Raw genomic sequence first — 21912 nt, forward strand, 5'->3', positions numbered from 1 at the left:
AGAATGTTAGAAGGATGCTGCTTGGGTGTTTCTATAATTTCAAAAGTGATCTCAACACAAAAGGCAGTTTATTGCCTTGTTTATTTTTGTCCACTTATATGTTTAAAGTTTTGCAACATAAATTACTTTATTTATGAAAACTGGTGAGGAAAAATCCATCTTTTTGGCTCCTTATCAGTATTTCAGTTGCTATAACTATAATACTGACAAATTCATCCTCCCCCTCCCCCCAATAGGCTTGAACCTATTCTTGTGGTTTTTCCAATTACCTCGACTTGGCAAGAATGATATGACTTCCATATGGCCACAGCAATTAATGCTAGAAGAAATTATCAATAGGATGAGAAAGGTATCAAGTCCATCAGGTGGTTTTCATTGAATATTGTATATCATGTCATCTCAGTTTAAAGAGGTTATATAGTGGATTGACCTATGCCTACAATTTATTTTCTTCTTTTCAAATTATTTTTATTTATTTCACTAAATATTTCCCAGTTATATGTAATTTTTAAGCAATCACTAAAAAAAATTTAATGACAATTTTTTACCTTTCTTTCCTCCCCTTCCTACTTCTTGAGAAGGCAATTTGATAGAATATTTAGTCATACAAAACACATTGCCATGTTGCAAAAGAAGAAAAGGAAAAAATATTTTAAAACCATGGTTCAATATGCATTCAGAGTTCATCAGTTCTCACTTTGGAGGTGGATAACTATTTTCATCATGGGTTCTTCAGAATTGTCTTGGGGGATATATACACATACACACACACACATAAAATCAAAGCTTTTTATTTACAAAACATATACATGGATATTTTTTCAACATTGATCCTTGCAAAGTCTCCTATTCCAAATTATCCCCTTTTTCCCCACCCTCTCCCCTAGATAGCAGGTAGTCCAATATATGTTAAATCCAATATATGTATACATATTTATACAATTATCTTGCTACACAAGAAAAATCAGATCAAGAAGGAAAAAAAAAAACTGGGAAAGAAAACAAAATGCAGTCAAACCACAACAGAAAGAGTGAGAATGCTATATTGTGGTCCACACTCAGGTCCCATTGTCTTCTGTTTGGGTGTAGATGGCTCTCTTTATCACTGAACAATTGGATTTGGTTTCAGTCATCTTATTGTTGAAGAGAGCCACGTCCATCAGAATTGATCATTGTATAGTTTTGTTGTTGCTATGTATAAGGTCTCATGGTTCTGCTCATTTCATTTAGCATCAATTCACATGATTCTCTCCAGGTCTCCCTGAAATCATCCTGCTGATTATAGAACAGTAATATTCCATAACATTCATCTACCATAACTTATCCAGCCATTCTCCAATTGATGGGCATCCATTCATTTTCCAGTTTCTTGTTGGATCCCTATCTTGATCAGAGTAGCTAAGTCTTTCACAGTTGATCATCTTACAACATTGCTGCTGCTATGTACAAAGTTCGCTTGGTTCTAATCACTTCTCTTTGTATGAGTTCATCCAAGTCTTCCCAGATTTTTCTGAAACCATCCTGCTCATCATTTCTTAAAGCGCATTAGTATTCCATCACAATCACATACCACAACTTGTTCAGCTATTTCCCAATCCTAGGTTATGCCCTCAATATCCAACTCTTTGCCACCATAAAGCTGTTATAAATATTTTTGTACAATAGTTTCTTTCCCCCTTTCTTTGATCTTTTTTGAAATATAGAACTATGAGTGGTATTGCAGGGTCAAAAGGACATGATTATAGCCCTTTGACATAGTTCCTATTAATGGAATTAGAATAGGCAATGAGGAGATAAAATTATCACTCTTTGCAGATAATTTGATATACTTAGAGAATGAACCAAAAACTAGTCAAAATAATTAACTTTAAAAATGATTTATTTATTTTAATACACATTGTTTTAAGAATCATGTTGGGAGAAAAAAATCAGAACAAAAGGGAAAAACCATAGGAGAGGGAAAAAAAAAAACAAAAAGAAGTGAACATAGCATCTGTTGATTTACATTTCGTCTCCTTAGTTCTTTTTCTGGATGGAGATGGCATTTTCTGTCCTAAGTCTAATGGGATTGCTTTGGATCACTGAACCACTACGAACTAACTCTTTCATAGTTGATCATCACATATTCTTGCTGTTACTGTGTACAATGTATTTCTGATTCTGCTTGTTTCACTCTGCATCAGTTCATATAAATCTTTCCAGGTTTATTCATCATTTTTTTTATAGAACAACAATATTCCATTACTTCCATAATTTATTCAGCTATTCCTCAATTGTTGGGCATCTACTAATTTTCTATTTCTTTGTTTCACAAAAAGAGTTGCAACAAACTTTTTGCAAATGTGGGTCCTTTGCCCTGATGTCTTATTCCCTTGGGATAGAGACACAGTAGTGGCACTGCTGGGTCAAAAGGTTTGCACAGTGTGATAGCTCTTTGGGCACAGTTCCAGATTTGGTCTCCAGAATGGTTGGATCATTCCACTAACAATACATTAGTGTCCCAATTTTCCCACATCCCCTCCAGCATTTATCATTATCTTTTTCTTTCATCTTAGACAAGATGAGAGGTGTGAGGTGGTACCTCAGAATTTTTTAACTTTCATTTCTCTAATCAGTAGTGATATAGAACATTTTTTCATATGACTATAGATGGCTTTAATTTCATTATCTGAAAATTGTCTGTTCATATCCTCTGACCATTTATCAATTGGGGGATGACTTATATTCCTAGAAATTTGACACCGTTCTTTATATATTTTAGAAATGATCCCTTTATTAGAAACTATACAGGGAAGCATTTGTGTAAAAATTTTGTAATTATGTTCATATAGTTTCTGACTTTTTCTTAGCATGTAGACACCCAAATATTTTATTTTATCTACAGTTATTTTAAATGGAATTTCTCTTCCTATCTCTTACTACTGGGCTTTGTCAGTAATATATAGAAATGCTATTGATTTGTGTGGGTTTGTTTTATATCCTGCAACTTTGGTAAAGTTAATTATTTTGACCAATAGAAACAAGATTAAAAGGGAAGTACAAAGCTGTGGAAAAATTTTTTACAGCCAGTGTTTCTGATAAAGTATATTCTGATAAAGAATTCTCTAAATCACACTGGAGAGCAATTTGGAACTATGTTCAAAGGGCTATAAAACTGTACATATTCTTTGATCCAGCAGTAATACTACTGTGTCTGTATTTTAAGGAAACCAAAATGAGGAAAAAGAACCCATGTATGCAAAAAGTTTGTAGCAGCTCTTTTTATGGTGGCAAAGAATTGGAAAATGAGTAGATGCTCACTAATTGGGTAATGGCTGAATAAGCTGTGGCATAGGAAGGTAATGAAATATTGTTGTTCTATAAAAAGTGATGAACAAACTGATTTTAGAAAGATTTACATGAACTGATGCTGAGAGGAACAAGTAGAACCAGTAATAGTTTGTATAAAGAATCAGCAAGAATGCTCAATGATCACCTATAGAAAAGCTGGTTCTTCTCAGTGGTTCAGTGATCTGATGGAATCCAAATAAATTTTGGATAGAAAATACTATATGCATCCAGAAAAAGAACTATACAGATTGAATATAAATCAATATATGATGTGTTCACACCTTTTTTTTTTCCCTAGGTTTTTTTTTTTTTTTTGGTCTCCTATCATTTTCCTTTTTGTTCTGATTTTTCTCCCCCAACATGATTCATAAAGAAATATGAATTAAAATAAATTAATTAATTAAATAGAAAAAAAAAGAAATGCAGACCTTTTAGTGGGATTACTGGGTCAAATGGGCATGCACAGATTTGTCACCTTTAGGATATAGTTCTAGTTTTCTAATTCTTCCTCCTCTTTTCCTCCTCCCTCCCCTGCCCCAATTTTTGGACTAGTTCACAACTCCAACAGTACATTAGTGCTTTAATTTTCCCATATCCTCTCTCCAATATTTGTCACATTTGGCACTTTCTGTTATGTTAGCCAACAAGTACAAAATAGCATTGTTTAAAGTTTTTTTTTAGTTTAAAGCACTTTTTTATTATTGATAATTTTGATTTCTTTTTCTGAAAATTGCCTTTTCATATCCTTTGACCATGTATCAACTGGGGAACTGTTATTTTTTTTTAATAACTTTGGTTTAGTATATTTGAGAAATGAAGTCTTTATCAGAGAAACTTGCTTAAAGTTTTTTCTCCTACTTTCCTATTTTCTTTTTAATTTTGACTGCATTAGTTTTATTTGTGCAAAAGTTTTCTAGTTTCATGTAATCAAAAATGATCTTACTTCTTGTAATGTTTATCTTTTTTTTTCTCACTCACAAATCTAACAAGCACATTTTCCCCATGCTTTCCCTTTGTTACCTTTTATGTCTAAATCATTTATCCATTTGAATTTATTTTGGTATATGGTATGAGATGTTGGTTTATGCCCAGTCTCTGCTAAACTGTTTTCCAGTTTTCCCAGCAATTTTTATCAAACATTGAGTTCTTATCTCCAAAGCTTGCATCTTTGGGTTTATCAAACACTATTTTATTAATTTCTAGTATAGTACAGTATATCTAATCTATTTCGTTGATTCTATTTCTTAGCTAGTACCACATAATTTTTGGTGATTATTGCTTTGTAATATAGTTTGACATCTAAATCTGCTAGACTACTTCAAAATTTTTTAATTGATTCCCTTAATATTCTTGACCTTTTGTTCTTCCAGATGAATTTTATTACCTTTTTTTCTAGCCTTGTAAAATAATTCTTTGATAGTTTTATTAGTATGGCACTACATAAATTAACAGAATTGTCATTTTTATCTTCTTGATATTACCCATTATTATTTCTTCAATTGTTTACATCTGTATTTGTATGAAATGTTTTTTGTAGTTGTTTCTATATAATTATTGTTTTGGCAGGTAGACTTCTAAATATTTTGTTCTGTCTACAATAACTTCAAATGAAATTTTTCTATCTCCTCCTGTAGAGTTTTGTTTGTAGTATATGTAAATGATGATAATTTATATTAAATCTTATAACTTTGCTTAAGGTATTAATTTTTCATCTAGTTTTTTGTTGATTCTCTAGGTATGTAATCATATCTACAAAAAATGAATTGTGTTTTCTCATTGTCTACTCTTATTCTTTCAATTTCTTTTTCTTGTTTTATTGCTATATTCTCTTTGTCTTTAGTATTATTATCTATCAGGAACAAAGAAACTTAACAGCTGTGGGTAAGTCGTCTCTGTGGGAATTTTCTGTGCTTTACCAAGAGTCAAGAACCTTAATTGGTCATTCAACAAGCATTAATTAAGCACTATTATGTTTCAGTCATTGCACTAAGCATTAGGAATGTTGTTCATCCTTTATTCTGGAAGAGGACAACAATACCTCAAGGGTGATGTCTTGAATTGTGAGTGAATTGGATTTAAGTGAGACAAACCTCTAAGTATCAGGCTCTCTCTCCCAGAGTAATTATAACCCATAACTCAAGACAACTGTTAAGAGTCCTTACATTGGACTGACTTCTTTCTGAGATGCCTGCCAGCCCTGGGATATTGTGGTTCTGAAACTCCATTATTTCAAAATAGAAGCCTGTATCTTCTATTTCTCTTTTCTTCGAAATATGCTTAATTCTGGCTAATTCTGAATATTCCTACTGAGGCTCATCTACTCATCCTGGGCATAAGTTATTTACATTCTGAGACACAAGTTACATGGAAACAGAATAAGTCTGCTTGTATAAAAATTGGTGAGATTAATTTCTTATACAAAAAGGAAATGGAACACAGTCTTCTGCTGAAGTTGAAGAGATATCAGATATAGTAGTATTTGTCTAGCAGGACAGTCCTGTCTAATGAGCTTGTACATGCTTAATTATTGGATTGCTGATTCAATAAGTGATATCTACTCAATGTTTTGCCATAGTTTTATTTTACCCTTTCTAAATTCATTGATTAGTGTAAAAGTGTGATGTCAGAAAAATCAGGATATATGAAAATAAACTCGGGCTCCTAAATGGGGAAAACCATGTCCGAAATCCATTGTTGTCAACAGAAATGGCATCTGTTCTTGTTCAAAATACATTGTGTTAGAGATTTTTTTTTTAACATTAGTGAATTTTCCCAGAAAATATTTTCTTAGTTAAATATGTTTATTTTGAATAGTTTCTTAGGTCAAAGGTAGATAGAAGAAGGCTCGTATCTGCTACCATTGTCATACAGCACAATTTAAGTAAAAGTTAGCTGTTTTGAAATATTTTGCTGAACAAAACTAACAAAATAACATAAAAGGATCACTAGATTTAAGATGGAGTCAGATTCATTAAAGAGATAATGAATAAATATCAGCTTCCTGTGCATAACTTATTTTTCACCCCTGAGGCAATTAGGGTTAAGTGACTTGCCCAGGGGTCACACAGATAGAAAGTGTTAAGTGTCTGAGGCCAGATTTGAACTCAGGTTCTCCTGACTTCAGCTGGTGCTCTATCCACTGCGCCACCTAACTGCCCCTCATAACTCTTTTAATAAAAAGAGGATCCTATGTTCCAGCATTTACCTTAGTCTACTTGGTGATTCAAAGACATGTATCTGCTATGCTTAGCTGCTGAAACCTCCAATATTTATATGTATACATTAAGAATCCAGAGAAAAAAGAGACTCAGAGAAATATAAGAAAAAATAGGACATAATTAGTTGAGATAATGACTTAAGACTGGTTGAGAAAGAGGAAAATGAAGGGAAAGTTATATAGTTGGATCTGTCACAATTATAACCAATATCTGGATAACCACAGAAATAACGGAATGTCTGGAAACAGGAATGGAGCTTAGGAAAGGCAATCTGTTCAGCAGTTATATTATGAGAGAAAAATCCCACCCATATAGAAGTAGCGCGGCAACGACTTTTATAAAACCTAGCATGAAATGCTCTACTTGGAGAATGTGCTATTAGCTAGCACACGAGTTTTTTCAAAGCTATATCTCTCAAAGGGAGATGTAAGGGAGTTAGTGGTTCTATTGATTATGAAGAATCTTTCTGGTTACAATATTTGTTGGCCAAGCTTTCTTTCTTCTTGAATTACGTCATTGTGTGTTTTCTTTTAGGCCAACATGTTAGGTGATATCCTGTTATAAGTCCCAAGAACAGCAGTATCCATCATTTCCAAGCTCCATTACTGCTTCTACTTACATGATTTTGTTTTGAAGCTTTCTCTGTAAAATGATGGGGGAAATTTTTATGTTCATAAAACAGTCTGTGTTCACTACATATTTGTCTGTGTATCTATCTGGGACTGAAAGGATGCAAAAATAGGTCCTGAATTGGTTAAATTTCTGGGAGCAAATAATCCCTGTTAATTTGGTAAGTATTCCCCTATGGTGAGGCTCTGAACATAGAATCAGACTTATCTAGGCAGGACAGGGGTTTTAGCTGCTATGTGCTCAGCAATTTACCATTTCTGCTGAAGTAGTTCTTGTCCCCACCTGTCATAGAAGATGGGCATCCAGATGGTGAGTTCAAGGAAAAAGAGGTTCTGAGGTAAACATCCTTTTTAAAAGCTCTACTGAGTCATCAATTACCATGAAGAGGATTGCCAAGCCCCCACAATCACCAAGTCCCACACATAGATTGATAGAAACAATTTGAGTTGTTATTGTCTCCAAAGTATCCAAGCTGGAAGCTAGCCCATACATAGGCTGATTGAAGCTATCTGAGTTTTCATCATTCTCAAAGTATCCAAACTAGAAGCTAGCATTTGTGATCCATTGGAAGTAGGCAGGTTTTGAAATCATGCTTTGATGGTCCTACTATGTTTAGAAGTAGAGGAAGCAACCATGAAATATAGTACCCTCCAAATGAAGCTTAGAGCATCCATTCCATATATCCCAAGTATGTTTTTTTCCTCCAGAGGAAATTTGGAAATTCTGTATGCACAGCTTTGCAGTGGGGGTAGGTTGGCGTGTACCAACCTTCATAGGAGGATGCCAAACTAAAATTAGTGTTCCCAATGTGAATTTGTTTCCACTTGTTATTGATGCTGCCATTCTCTTTATTCTGACCTGGATTGAACCTCTCAGTTTCCTTTAGTTATCTCTATTGGTGTGACAGCTCCCACTCTCCATTCTACCATCTGAATCCTCATTTTAGCTCTAGGAAGGCAGCTTTGTTATCTCTCCTGATTTGACATCAGCTTTTCCCCTCCCCTCTTTCACACTCCTAATTCTCTATATCGCCATATGACCACCCAATGATTCAGCTATTTCATCTATAGCACCCAACACTTATTGGTGAGGGATGGTATGTCAAGTCTTCCTTGGAAAGTTATTTTTATCTGTTTTAAATAATGCACATGACTACTCCATTTCAGGGTGAGAAGCTTGCTTTTCCAATGGCATTTGGATGTTTCTGTTTGTCCTAGATGTACTGTTTCCATGTTCAGATTTGTTTTTGGATGAGGGAAAAAGTTATGCAAAGGATGAAGTTTTAGGAAGGTAAACTTCCTAAACTGAGGTTTCAGTTGTATGCCTGTTTTTTCACCAAATAGTGCCTTATTAGTCCAGGAGATAAGTTTTCAAAAGGTCCTCAATGTGTAGTCTGATTATGGATAAGTTCTCAGTTTTAAAATGCTACTTCAATAGTCATCCTATGAAATATGCATAGAACTGCCCATCTTTCCTGAATCTAAATAATTATTAGTGCAGGTTTTCCAACTTGGATACCAGACATGTTGAAAAATTTGATTATTTCTATCAGTTCATGTATAAGAATTCCTGTTTGAGGGGTTTGGTGGTTTGAGATGACAAGGAAATATCCTTCATGGTCACTAAGCAAGAGAAGCTGATGACTTAATAGATCTTTTTAAAAAAGGATATGATTCTATTCCAGCCCCTCTTTTTCCTTGGACTCTTCATCTGGGTATTATTTCTCCCACAATAATGGAGACAAGGCCCATCTCAACAGAAATGACACAATGCTGAGCCCATAAGAGCTAAAACCTATACTGCCTAAGACTGATTCTGTTTTGGGTTATCTGTTTTGTTTTCTCCTGATCTTAGGTAGATGAATTATCAATCTTAAGATGGATGTGTGCAGGCTTCAAAGTTAACTTATGAAATAAAGAGGTTCATATTTATTAACAATAAAATGAACCCAAGGCCTGATCCAGCTTTCCAGAAGATATTATGAAGAATACAGTGCAGAGCCAAGTAAAATGTAAAATGTCAATTCAGCCTCTCTGTAGTGTGCCTTACATTTATATGAGGTATAGTGTTAATGTCCTTAGAGTATAACATAAGTTATTGTTGCATATTGTTCATTTAATCAAAGGAGTGATTACGATAATTGTGTTTTTATCTGATTCATATTCTACATTTAGTTTCTTTTATCCTCTGTTTTGAGGGAGAATATAGATATGATCTCAGACCTAAACTTTAAATTCATTTTCCTCAGAGACACCAGGTTGGGATTTAAGGAACTTAACCCTTCTCACCACATGCTGGTCTTCTAGGATTGTGTTTCACTGCTCTCTGTCTCTATTTTATCAAGTTCTTTATCTCTTCAATAGTCAATAAACATTTATAAGCACTTACTATGTGGCAGGTTCCATGCTAGGCAGTGATTGCAGATTGCCAAAATTCAGAGCAATAGTAAATTCAAGGTAGGCTTGCAGAATCCATAAATTAAAAAGGAAGGGCTTATCAAACTGATTTTCTATCTCACTTAAACACATCTTATCTACTCCTTCATTCTGACTCCATCACATTAACCAGCAAAATCCTTGAACTCAGGAAGTTGAACCATATTGGAATTTTTCCTGGGTAGCCTTTGAGAACTTTTTCATTGAATTCAATAATTATTTTTAGCATTTTAGTTAAGCCTTCATTTCCAGGCAATAGTTCAACAACTTTTTTTTTTTTTTCATTTATATTAAGATAGGAGTTGTATTCTGGGCAGATGACAAATACTGGGGAACATTATTTTCCATTAAGTGAACAGTTCCCTGGGCACTAGTATCACTTCTGAAGATTAATCGGCTTATGTTCAGTTTGTGAGAATAGGACTCAAGGAACCCCATGACAGTTGACCCATCATGGGTATGCATTAGTTCTAGAATTAGAACAATAATCATGAGAACATTATATTTCCGGTGTCTCTCTGAGATTCAAGTTAAACTCGTCTAGTTCAACTCCACAATTAATTCCTGGCTACTCCCTCCAACAAACAGATAAATTCAGAACCCTTGGGAAAGAAATACACACCAGGTAGGAGGACTCCCCAACTATACCACTTGAATAGTTCTTCAGGAACTTCAGACTTGAAAGACATTTCACCCACAAAGTCATGCAGCTTTGTTTCTCTGCTACAAACACTTGTCTAGACCAGACTACAGCAATAAATGTACTACATCAGATGGCTTTTATAGGCTGACAAGCCTTTAGTTGAGAGTCATCAGCTGGGGTGGGGAGGGAGGAGTGTGCCCTTTTCTTTGTTGCCACAGCTGCTGCTTCTTAATCTTTTGGGGGCAGGTGTGAATTCTGAGACAAGTTTGTTATCCTTGTGTTTAATGGCCACTGTGCCTATAATGTTTGTGCTTCTAAGGCAGGTGTGACTTCTACTACATTTACTCTCCATTACATATCTTGTCTGCAAGACATAAAGACTTTCTTTTTCTTGGCTAAGTACAGTTCACCACTGTTGTCTAAGACAAACTATGACCATGTATTAGGAGATTGGGACAATTTAATGCCAGGTTATGTAGAGGTATGCAAGTGCTGTCATTCTGGAGAAAAAAAAAATTATTTTCATAGTTTTTCCTGTGGTCAGAGCAGTTGAGAAAGGGAGAAATTCTATAGCCATATTTAGGCATAGTTATGGTGCATGGAAAATAAGCTGACTGAATCTGACATTGATGTTCAGAGAGATGGTTAGTGTTAGGGAATTATAAGAAAATCAATAAACACATTCACAATGTATTATTTTGTGTCAGAAGATCCTATGAGGAATGAAAGTAGACGTTGGTAGGGAAGGATTGGAAGAAATTTAGGTTTGGACTCCCTCATTTTAAGTGTTTATTGTGGTAGGTGTGTAAGGTTTTATGGTGGCATTTGACTGAAGTCATGCTTATGTAGTAATGAACCCACAAATATAGGATATGGCAGCATGGGAGCAAATGATAATGCTTCTGTAACATCAGATCCAAGATTGCACAACTCATCTGGATTGTATCAGCCTAGTTCTTCCTCCATGCCCAATCCCAGGGAAGTAAAAAGAACTAGTGTGAAATGATGCACATCTGTGTTACTGTGACATGGATCTATCAGCATAGAGAGCTATTTCCCAAGTGGAAAATACTGAGGTAAGTCAAGTCAACATTCATCTGGTAAGCATCTACTATGAACCAAATACTATGCTGGCAATGTAAAGAAAGGGGGGAAAATGTCCCTGCTCTTGAGGAGCTAAAGGCCAATGGTGGAATATAACATGCATACAACCATGAACAAACAAGGATAAATTGAACCTATGGGATAAATTGGTGATAATCAACTAAGAGGAGACCCCAGCATTAAAGGAGATTGGGAAAGGAGATTGCAGAAGATGGGATTTTAATTAAGAGTTGAAGGAAGCCAGGGAAGCCAGAAGGCAGAGATGAGGAGGACAAGAATTTTAGGCTTAAATGAAAATATATGGTGTCATGAGATGGGGTATATATAAGGAACCACAGGGAAGTCAGTTTTATTGGATTGTAGAATATATAGAGGAAAGTGGGATATAAGAAAACTGGAAACCTAGGAAAGGATAAGGTTATGGAGGGTTTTAAAAGTCAAACTGAGGTTTTTTTATTTTATCTTGGAAATGATAGGAAGTCAATGGAATTATTAAATAAGGAGTGACATGCACTTATTCAAAAGATATGAAATCAATTTTTAGATGAAGAAATCAAAGCTATCTATAGTCACAAAAATACTCTATATCATTATTGGTAAGAGAAATGCAAACTCAAAACAACTTTGAAGTACTACCTCATACCACACAGATTGGCCAATATAACAGAAAAGGAAAATAATAAATCTTGGAAGGGATGTGGAAAAATTGGAACACAAAAGTACTTTTGGTGAAGTTGTGAACTGATCCAAAAATTTTGGAGAGCAATTTGGAACTATGTTCAAAGAACTATAAAACCATCTATAGCCCTTGAACCAGCAATACCACTATTGAGTCTACATCCCAAAAAGATTAAAAAAGGCAAAGGGAGCAAGAAAAAAAATATTAATAGCAATTCTTTTTGTTATGACTAAGAATTAGAAATCAAAAGGAGGTCCCAAAATTGGTGAATGGATAAATGAACTATGGTATATTATTGTAATGGAATATTATTGTGTTATAAGAAATGATAAGTAGGATGATTTTTTTAAAACCTGGAAAGATTTACATGCACTGATGCTTAGAAGTAGGACAATGTTGTACACAGTAACTGCAATATTGTTCTATGAAAAACTGAATAAATTATCTATTCTCAACAATACAATGATCCAAAGTGATCCCAAGAACTAATGATAAAGCATATTATCCACCTTCAGAGAAAGAGCTAATATTGTTTGAATATAAACTGAAGCATGCTGTTTTTCATTTTCTTTCTTTCATTTTTTTTCTTTTTATTTGAGTCTTCTTGTACAAAGGATGTACAGAATGACTAATATGAAAATAACTCCTATAACTGATTGCTTTTCATCTCAAGGAGTGAGGAAGAAAGGAAGGGATTGAATTTAAACAAAAAACTTTAAATTAAAATTTTAAAAAAATTGGAAAAAATACAAAAATATTTATAGCAGTTTTTGTACTGGCAAAGAATTGGAGGAGAATAAAAGGTAAAAAATATCAATAGAATTAATGAAAAAAAATACAAAGGATGGTGGCCTGGTGGTACCAGACCTATACAACTATTATAAAGCAACAATCATCAAAACCATTTGGTACTGGCTAGGAAATAGAGTGGTGGATCATTAGAATAGAGTACATATACATGACACAATAATCAATGACTGTAATAATCTAGTGTTTGATAAACCGCCAAACTCCAGTTTCTGGGATAAGAACTCACTGTTTCACAAAAAAAAAAAAAAAAATTCTGGGAAAACTGGAAAATATGTCAGAAACTTGGCATAGATCTACATCTCATAACCCACATTAAAATAGATTAAAGTGAGTATATGATTTAGATATAAAAGGTGATATAAGCAAATTAGAAGAGAAAGAAGAGTTTACCTAAAAGATCTTTGGAGAAGGGAGGAATTTATGGCTTAAAAAGAATTAAAGAACATTATGAAATGCAAAATGGACAACTTTGATTACATTAAATTAAAAAGCTTTTGCACAAACAAAACCAGTGCAACCAAGATTAGAAGGAAAGCAGAAAACTGGGAAAATTTTACAGTTTCTGATAAAGACCTCATTTCTAAAATATATAAAGAGCTCAGTTTATTTATTTACAAAAATACAAGTCATCTCCCAATTATAAATGGTAAAAAATATAAACAGAAAATTTTCCGATAAAGAAATTAAAGTCATCTATAGTCATATGAAAAATGGTCTGAAGCACTATTGATTAGAGATATACATATTAAAACAATTCTGAGGTACTACCTCATACCTCTCAGATTATCTGAGATGACAGGAAAAGATAATGATAAATATTGGAGAGATATAGGAAAATTTGGACATCAATGCATTATTGGTACAGTAGTGAAATGATCCAATCATTCTGGAGAACAATTTGGAACTATGCCCAAAGAGTATAAAACTGCATACTCTTTGACCCAGCAGTGCCATTACTAGATCCGTATCCCAAGAAAATCATAAAAGAGGAAAAAGGACCCATATGTGCAACAAGTTTGTAGCAACTCTTTTTTTTTGGTGGCAAAGAATTGGCTGAATAAGTTGTGCTACATGGAAGTAATGGAAGATAATTGTCTATAAAAAAATACGGACAGACTGATTTTAGAAAGATTTACATGAACTGATGCTGAGTGAAGCAATCAAAATCAGGAAAAATTGGTGATAGCAAGATTGTGCAATGATCAATTATAATGAACTTGCTTCTTTTTAGGAGTTCAATAATCCAAGGCAATCCCAATAAACTTGGATAGAAAATGCTATCCAAAAAACCAAAAAGAACTATGGAGACTGAATACAAATCACCACATGTTATGTTCACTCTTTTTCTTTTTCTGTTTTTTTTCTCTTTCATGGTTTTTGTTTTGATTTTTCTTTCCCAACACGATATATAAAAGGAAACATATATGTATGTAAAATGAATGTACATGCATAATCAAAAAATATTGTTTCTACATGTAACTGGGGAAAATAAAAATTTAAAAAAGGATTGGAAACTGAGGATATGTCTATTATTTCAAGAATGGCTAAACAAATTGCGCATATTATAAAAGAATTTTATTATGCTATAAGAAAGAATGAGCAGGCTCATTTCAGAAAAACTTGGAAAGACTTACATGAAATGATGCAAAGTGAAATGATCAGAACTAAACTAACATTGTACAGAGTAACAATAATATAATTCAATGAACAACTGTGAATGACAGCTATTCTCAGCAATACCATGATCCAAGACAATGCCAAAGGACTCATAATGAACAATGCTATCTATCTCCAGAGACAGAACTGATGGAGTCTGAATGCGGATTGAAGTACATTATTTTTCACTTTGTGTATTTTTTGGCATATTTTTTCCCCTTTAGATTTATGTTTTTTTCACAACATTATTAACATAATAATGTATTTTACATGACTGAACCCTTTAACCTATATCAAAATGCTTACCATCTCTGGGAGAGGGGTGGAAAGGGAAGGAGAGAGAAACTTTGGAGCTCAAAATGAAAAAAAAATCGATATATAAAATTGTCTTTACATGTAACTGAGAAAAAATAAAATATTATTTTAATAAAAGAAAAGTGTGTATGGAGGGTAGCATGATCATATCTATAGGAAAATCAATTTGCTAAGTGAAAATGAACTGAAGTAGCATGGTAGTCAGATGAGACTGCACAGCATTTTGTATGATGTAAATGTAACAAGCAAGACATTTCAAGCTGATGTGTGTGTGTGAAAGCTGGCTTAATTCCAGAGGATTTGCTCAATATAATAGAGACCTTTTGGTTTTTTTACTCTTTTATATGTCAGAGTTCAATACCCAGATTATTCAACAGTTGTCCTTTGCTCATGCTACATGACCATTGTTCCTTTTCCAGTAACATATTTTTGATGGTATTATTTAGAATGCTTTTTATATTTGAGTTCATATTGGTAATAGATTGATGTTTACTTATACCTAAAACATAGCCCTGTCCATTGGCCCCCTTTTTTCTTTATCAACGTGAAATTTTGATTCTTCTAAAATCATAGTGCTCCACAATTTAGTTTTTTAAACTTTACAATGAGAATATTGGTGTTAAAAAGGTAAGGCTTTGTAATGAGTAATATGGATTTATTGGAAAGTCCATCTACTTCTCTTCCTGTGTGTATATAGATAGATAGATAGATAGATAGATAGATAGATAGATAGATAGATAGACAGACCTCTTTCCCTGTATAGAGGATTATAGAATCCAAGAATATGAAGATAGCTCAAAAGCCTTTGAATTCATACCTGATTTAAATTTTTTTTTCACATGTTATTGACAAGTGATTGTCCAAACTTTTTTTTTGAAGACCTCCTGTGATTATGAACAATTATGAAAAAATTCTATTAAATTCCAAAGTTCATTATGGACTTCCTAAGTTTCAAGCAATTACATCCAGTCCTGCCTACTCTAAATATCTCTATCTTGATCTGTATTTTGCCACTAGACCCAGATGGTTCTGAAAGGGAAAGTGAGGCAGGTAACCTAATCCAATTCATTTGCATGGCATAGCATTACCTCATGGTTCTCTTTGAGAACAAAAGACAAACAACTACAACTACAACTACAACACCTCTAAAAATCAGAACAAACCAATTCTCCTTTACATGTAATAGTCCTTGTGTTTCCCCTTAAAATGTTTCTGCTACAAGTTGAATATCCATAAGATGCTTTGTGACCTCTTATGGCTTAGTAATATAGTAATCCTCTTAAGGCATAATCTTTAGTCCTCCTCCCATCCTGGATAATCTCTTTTGGCTGCATTCCTGCTTATCAGTGTCATTTTGCCATCTTCCTACTACCACTGCCATGATTTTTCCTACCTAGATCAGGGGTGACATTTTATCAGACCTTCAGAACCCATGGATTTAGGTCCAATGTGATTTGATTCACCCATCTTCTAAACTTCTTCCTTAGGACCCAGTCATCTTGACTGGCTTTTGATATCTAACTGGCCTCAGACTCCAGATCAAGCTTCACTTTTACATCCTGTCTAGAAATCTATCTAGATCCTGTTTTCTTCTATCTAATTTCAGGACATGTATTTTCTCCACATCTTCTTTCTTTTTCCTCTATCCACTTTAGTGTCTAGTTCTGGGCACAATAATAAAATCAATGGTTCCATTGTTTCTGGAAAGGTTGCATTAATTCACTGTTCTTAAGATCCATTCACCATTCATATGTCCCAGACATTCCCTTCTTGTCCTCTATTCCTCCATATCTTTTGTCTTCCTCCAAAAACAACGTAGACACATGTAGGCAATGGATGTCTCACTTTTTTTATTTATGTCCCCAGTTCTTATCACATTGCCTGGCTTATAATAAATTCTTAATAAATACTTTTCCTTCCCATTCCTCTATCTATGTTTTTCCTAAAAAGTGGTGTCAAGAATTAGACAGAACATTTCAGAAGTAGTCTGACAGAAGTTATGTATTAAATTTTAAACACTTTCTTAGTGTCTAGTTGTTTTAATAACATTTAAGGTAGAAACAACTTAAAAATTGCTGCCCTATTGTTGACTAACACTGAACTTATAATATGCCAAAACCCTTTGTTCTTGTTCATAAAGATTGTTGTCTAGCCATAATGCCATATCCTAAACTTAAGAAATTGATTTTTTAAACAACTACAAATATGTAGCTATATATTTTTTATTAGAAGTCTTATTTGATTTGGATCATTTGAATCTGTTGAAATATTTTTGGATGCTGAATCTGAGATCTTGCATGTAAACTATGCTTCCAACTTTGTGTTATCTGAAAATAGAATATGCATGTCCTCATTCAAGGGATATTTAGTATAGGGCTAAGATGTGTGTGTGTGTGTGTGTGTGTGTGTGTGTGTGTGTGTGTGTGTGTGTGTGTGAAGTTCTCTACTAGAATTCTGTGGAGATTAAAATTATCTTACAATAAGAAAAGATTGAAGTAGAGGTCTGAGCCAATGGCACTTTATTATATCTGTGGTTCTCTCCAATGAAGTGGACCTTAGATATTCCTCATTATCTGAAATGCCACCTCCTTTCAGGACCTTATTTTTATAGGGCTAGATGTCCAGCATTCCAGAACAGCTACACTATATACAGAAGAATTCCAAAGAAGAAGCAAAATAATATGTCGGCTGAGTCACAAGTTTGGTTAAGCAAGGAATATTTCCACATAAAATGGACAGTCTTTTCCTTAATTTGAGTAGGGTACCAGCTATCACATTCAATGACTTAAGTGATCATGAGATAGTCATCTTCTATAAGACAAGTATTTGGTCTGGAGGTACAAAAATATTTGGGGGGATTTTCCATGAGGTTGTGATCTCTGCTATAATGGGCTTGGTCACAGTGAAAAGGCAAAAGAAAAATAGGGGGCCTTTAGCTAACTTCTTTGTTAAGCAAGTGAACATAGAATCTGCAGCTCATAGTTCTGGCGCCTTATATACAGAACTTTGATATGACTCTATTAAATTGATTAATACTGATTAAAGTGGGGATTTTATATTGAATCCTCTCTTATGGTCTGCTTTGTCAATGGAGTCCAAAATGAATTATTTCTCTCAGTTCTCTCTTCAAATTTACCCCAAGCCATTATTGACTCTGAATCTGTTCATTAAACTAGTTCTAAATCTATTTCCCTTCTCCCCTCCTCCTCCCCGCCCCTCCCCCCCGACTCCCCCCCTCCCCCCCCACCGCTTCGCTTTTTGAAAAATCTTTTATTTCCACAAAAATACTGGGTTTCACTGAAACCCAGGGAAACACTGAAGTAACATTGCTTGATAGAGTAAAGAACAGTAAGAACTTTTTTTTTCCTGTGGACAGCAACATCAACACTCATCCTCATCTTTCACCTTTCCCCAAGGACATAAGTAGAGGAAATATTGCTCTTGGGTGGAACAATCACTCAGCTTTCTTTTTAAGACCACAGACTCAGGCTTTATAATCTAGTACAAAGCTTCTTAAACTGTGGGTCAAAACCCCACAAGGGGCCACATAACTGAATGTGAGCATTGTGAAAAATTTGGCAACAGTAAAAGATGTCAAATATTCCACCAAGATTTAATTTTTTAAGTAAAAATAAGCAAGTATACTCATCTCATTAGTATGTGAATTTACTTTCATCTTTAATAAATGGCAAAATTACATATATGGCAAAGAATTGTTTTAAAATAAATTTCTTTATGATTTATTATCAGAACATGTTTGATTTGTTATACTTATTTTATATATTTATATACCTGGACTCATAGGAAAGGGGTCATGAGTGGAAAGCACTCATGAGGGGGAAAAGTATATCTTGTCACCTAATACATAAAGATAGCACAAGATTTCATCAGAGGCTTTGCTGATATTTAAATACAAATGGTTCAAAAGAGGTACTAAGGAATTTTTCCTGAACTTAACAAGAAGGCGAAAAAGTTTGTTTGCTTTTTTTTTTAAACCAACCTGATTAGATTATAGGATGGTATTGGTTATATGAAAACAGTGGACATCACATATAAATTTCAATCTAGTGATTAGCTGAGAGGGTAAATCATGCCCTTTTGGACTCATATAGAAAAGCAAACTGGGTTATTTCTGAGGAATAGTTTTACCAGCTGAGAAGAGAGATGGCTAAAGTAGAAGACTACAGATTTTGAAGGTATAAAATAAAACATATACTTGAGAATTAGCAGGTGTTTGGCTGTAATCTCATCTGTTTCCCAACCCTACTCTACTGATTGGCCACAGTTTCTACCACCTGCAACAAGTTCAGCTGAAATCCTGGCCAAAGGAATTACTGTGCATTTTACAATAGAGCCAGAACTCTATCCTAATACCAGCAGAAGACCTCCCCTCATCCCAGTTCTATTTCATTGGGTTCTACCCTACTTTTTCAAAGCAGAAATGTCCCAACATCAGGCTTCTGGATTTCTCTTTTCTATGCTTATTGCTAAATTCTGAAGCTAACCTTTGTATTTACTATATGCTGCCATCTTATATTCTACATACATGCTTCTGCTGCAAGACAACATTGCTGATGGGGAGAGAGGGAAAAAAAATTCCCCTCCCTCTCTCACTACATTTAAAAAATTAAAAATAAAATTTAAGTGTAAAGAAAAAAGCATTTGTTATGTATGATATACAAGGCACTATGCTAAGAAAACAAATACAAGTGAGCAAAATAGACCTACTAACAAAATACAACAGGACATAGAGAAGAGCTAGACTTGAAAAGGAAGTTTGGTTAAAGGTAAACTAGCTGAATGAAATGACCTTTAAGTAGCATGATGGCTGGTGACACAGTGGATGGAGCACTGGGCTTGGAATGAGTTCAAATCCAGCCTCAGATACTTCTAGCTGTATGACTCTGGACACTTAGTTCTGCCTGCCTCGGTTTCCTCATCTGTAAAATGAGTTGGAGAAGGAAATGTCAAATAGATACAATATCTTTACCAAGAAAACCTGTCATGAAGAGCTGAATATGACTTAAATAACTTAACAGTATAGTAGCTGGGAAAGATAAAATGAAGACTTACTGATCAGAGTCCAGAGATATAATCCTGATAAAGTCAAGCTGGTTCTTTGTAATAACCATTTCCTCTCCTACATGCCATCAAATATGTCTTTAATGGCTCATTCCAGAATTTTCACAGGAATTGGAGTCAAGCTTATTGTCCTAAAATTTGCGTCATTTTGTTCTCTTCACTTTTTAAAAAATCAGGATACTTCTGCTTCTTCTGTACTTTGTAACTGTACTTGCACTTTGCTTTTCTTGAATCTTGTACTTTTTTTTGAGACCCATGATCTTGTTTAAAACAAAATGGTTTATTGATGCTTTTTCTTTGCATCACTATCATGAACAATTACTAATCCTTCCCAATAAAACCCTCTTATTTTTTTTTATTTGAACTTAACCAATACCAAATAAGATGAATATTTTAATATACAAAGTAGAACAGTTAAAAGGCCTTTACATAAAGATAAGAATCTATATTATGAAAACGTGATTTTCTTTTAAAATTATATAATGGATTCAATATGTTATTTTGAAAGATATCTTCTTTGTGTTTCTTATTGAAATTCTTTCTCTTTTTTGCTATAAATTTTTAAAAATGCCTCTTTGATGCTCATTTTTTTCTACAACTCCCTCTCCCACCAGACTGAAAGCTAAATTACACCTTTGTATCAAATATGCATTTTCTTTCTTTCTTTTTTGAGTATTTGAATTGTTTTTTTTGGTCAATGTCTTAGTTATTGCCTTTCTCCTAATCAAAATTAGGCTGGTAAAGTGAAAATAAAATTAATATATATATATTTTTTGTCATTTAGTTTTTATTTCATAATCATAAACTTAACTCTATTGTCTAACCAGACTTGTGAAAGGAGAAGGAAATGAAATCCAAAGAGAATTGTAACAAGTGAGAGCACAAGGATTATCGGATGTAAGAGCAAATGATGGTTAAGACAAAAAACAAAACAAAAAAACTTATGAGAGTTGTCCACAATCAATAATGAGGATCTTCTGGCTGGTTTTGCCATCTGGAGAACCAAAACACTCCATGGCTTGCACAATGTTCATGCCTTCTTTCACTTGGCCAAAGGCCACATGCTTGCCATCCAACCAATCAGTCTTAGCAGTACAGATGAAAAACTGGGAACCATTTGTGTTGGCTCCAGCATTTGCCATGGACAAGATGTCAGGACCAGTATGCTTCAGGATGAAGTTCTTATCAGCAAATTTCTCCCCATAGATGGACTTGCCACCAGTGTCATTATGGCGTGTGAAGTTACCACCCTCGCACATAAACCCAGGAATGATTATGAGGAAGCAGAATCCCTTGTAACCAAATCCCTTCTCTTCAGCGCTCAGGGCATGGAAATTTTCTACTGTCTTTGGAAACTTGCCTGCAAAGAGCTTGAAAGTAATCTAGCCCAGGGGCTCATTATCGATGGCGATATTGAAGTACATGCTGGGTTTGACCAACACCATGGATGCCTAGTCTGGACGCCATGGTGGAAGCAGAAGTGGTGGGGATCAATGTTTGGTGGATGGGACGAAGATGAGGACTTCCAGCAGAGGCAAATGTAAAGCGGCTAAATTTGTTTGTTTTGTGTTTTTTTACAATAATATTTTATTTTTCTAACTACATGTAAAGATAATTTTCAACATTCATTTTTGTAAGATTTGAATTCCAAATTTTTTCTGCCTTTCTTCCTTGCCTTCTCTGTTCCCAAGGCTAGTTGCCTTGCATTCTGATATAGATTATACATATACAATCATTTAAAATATATTTCTATATTAAATCTGCATTTTCAAACAAAATAAAAACCCATGTTGGCTATGTCTGAATATCTATCTATATATATGTACCGTTTTATACCTTAAGTTCATTTGTCACAAAAAGCTTAGCTTATTTGATCACTTTGTTGTTGTTGTTGAATCCAGCTTTGTCATCATAATGATTTCAAAGTTGTCTTTCTTTATAATGCTGTTATTTGTTATTGTAGAAAGCATTCTCTTGGTTTTTATTGCTTTATTAGTTCATATAAGAATT

The 21912-nt window shown here is 34.1% G+C and overlaps 1 pseudogene; it reads right to left on the minus strand.

Annotated features, from left to right (window-relative positions):
• Positions 1-20843: 20843 nt before the first annotated feature.
• On the minus strand, positions 20844-21347 carry LOC127546661 (peptidyl-prolyl cis-trans isomerase A-like; annotated as a pseudogene).
• Positions 21348-21912: the final 565 nt, after the last annotated feature.

Source organism: Antechinus flavipes, chromosome 1 (genome assembly GCF_016432865.1).
Source record: "Antechinus flavipes isolate AdamAnt ecotype Samford, QLD, Australia chromosome 1, AdamAnt_v2, whole genome shotgun sequence".
NCBI classification, from domain to species: Eukaryota; Metazoa; Chordata; class Mammalia; order Dasyuromorphia; family Dasyuridae; genus Antechinus; species Antechinus flavipes.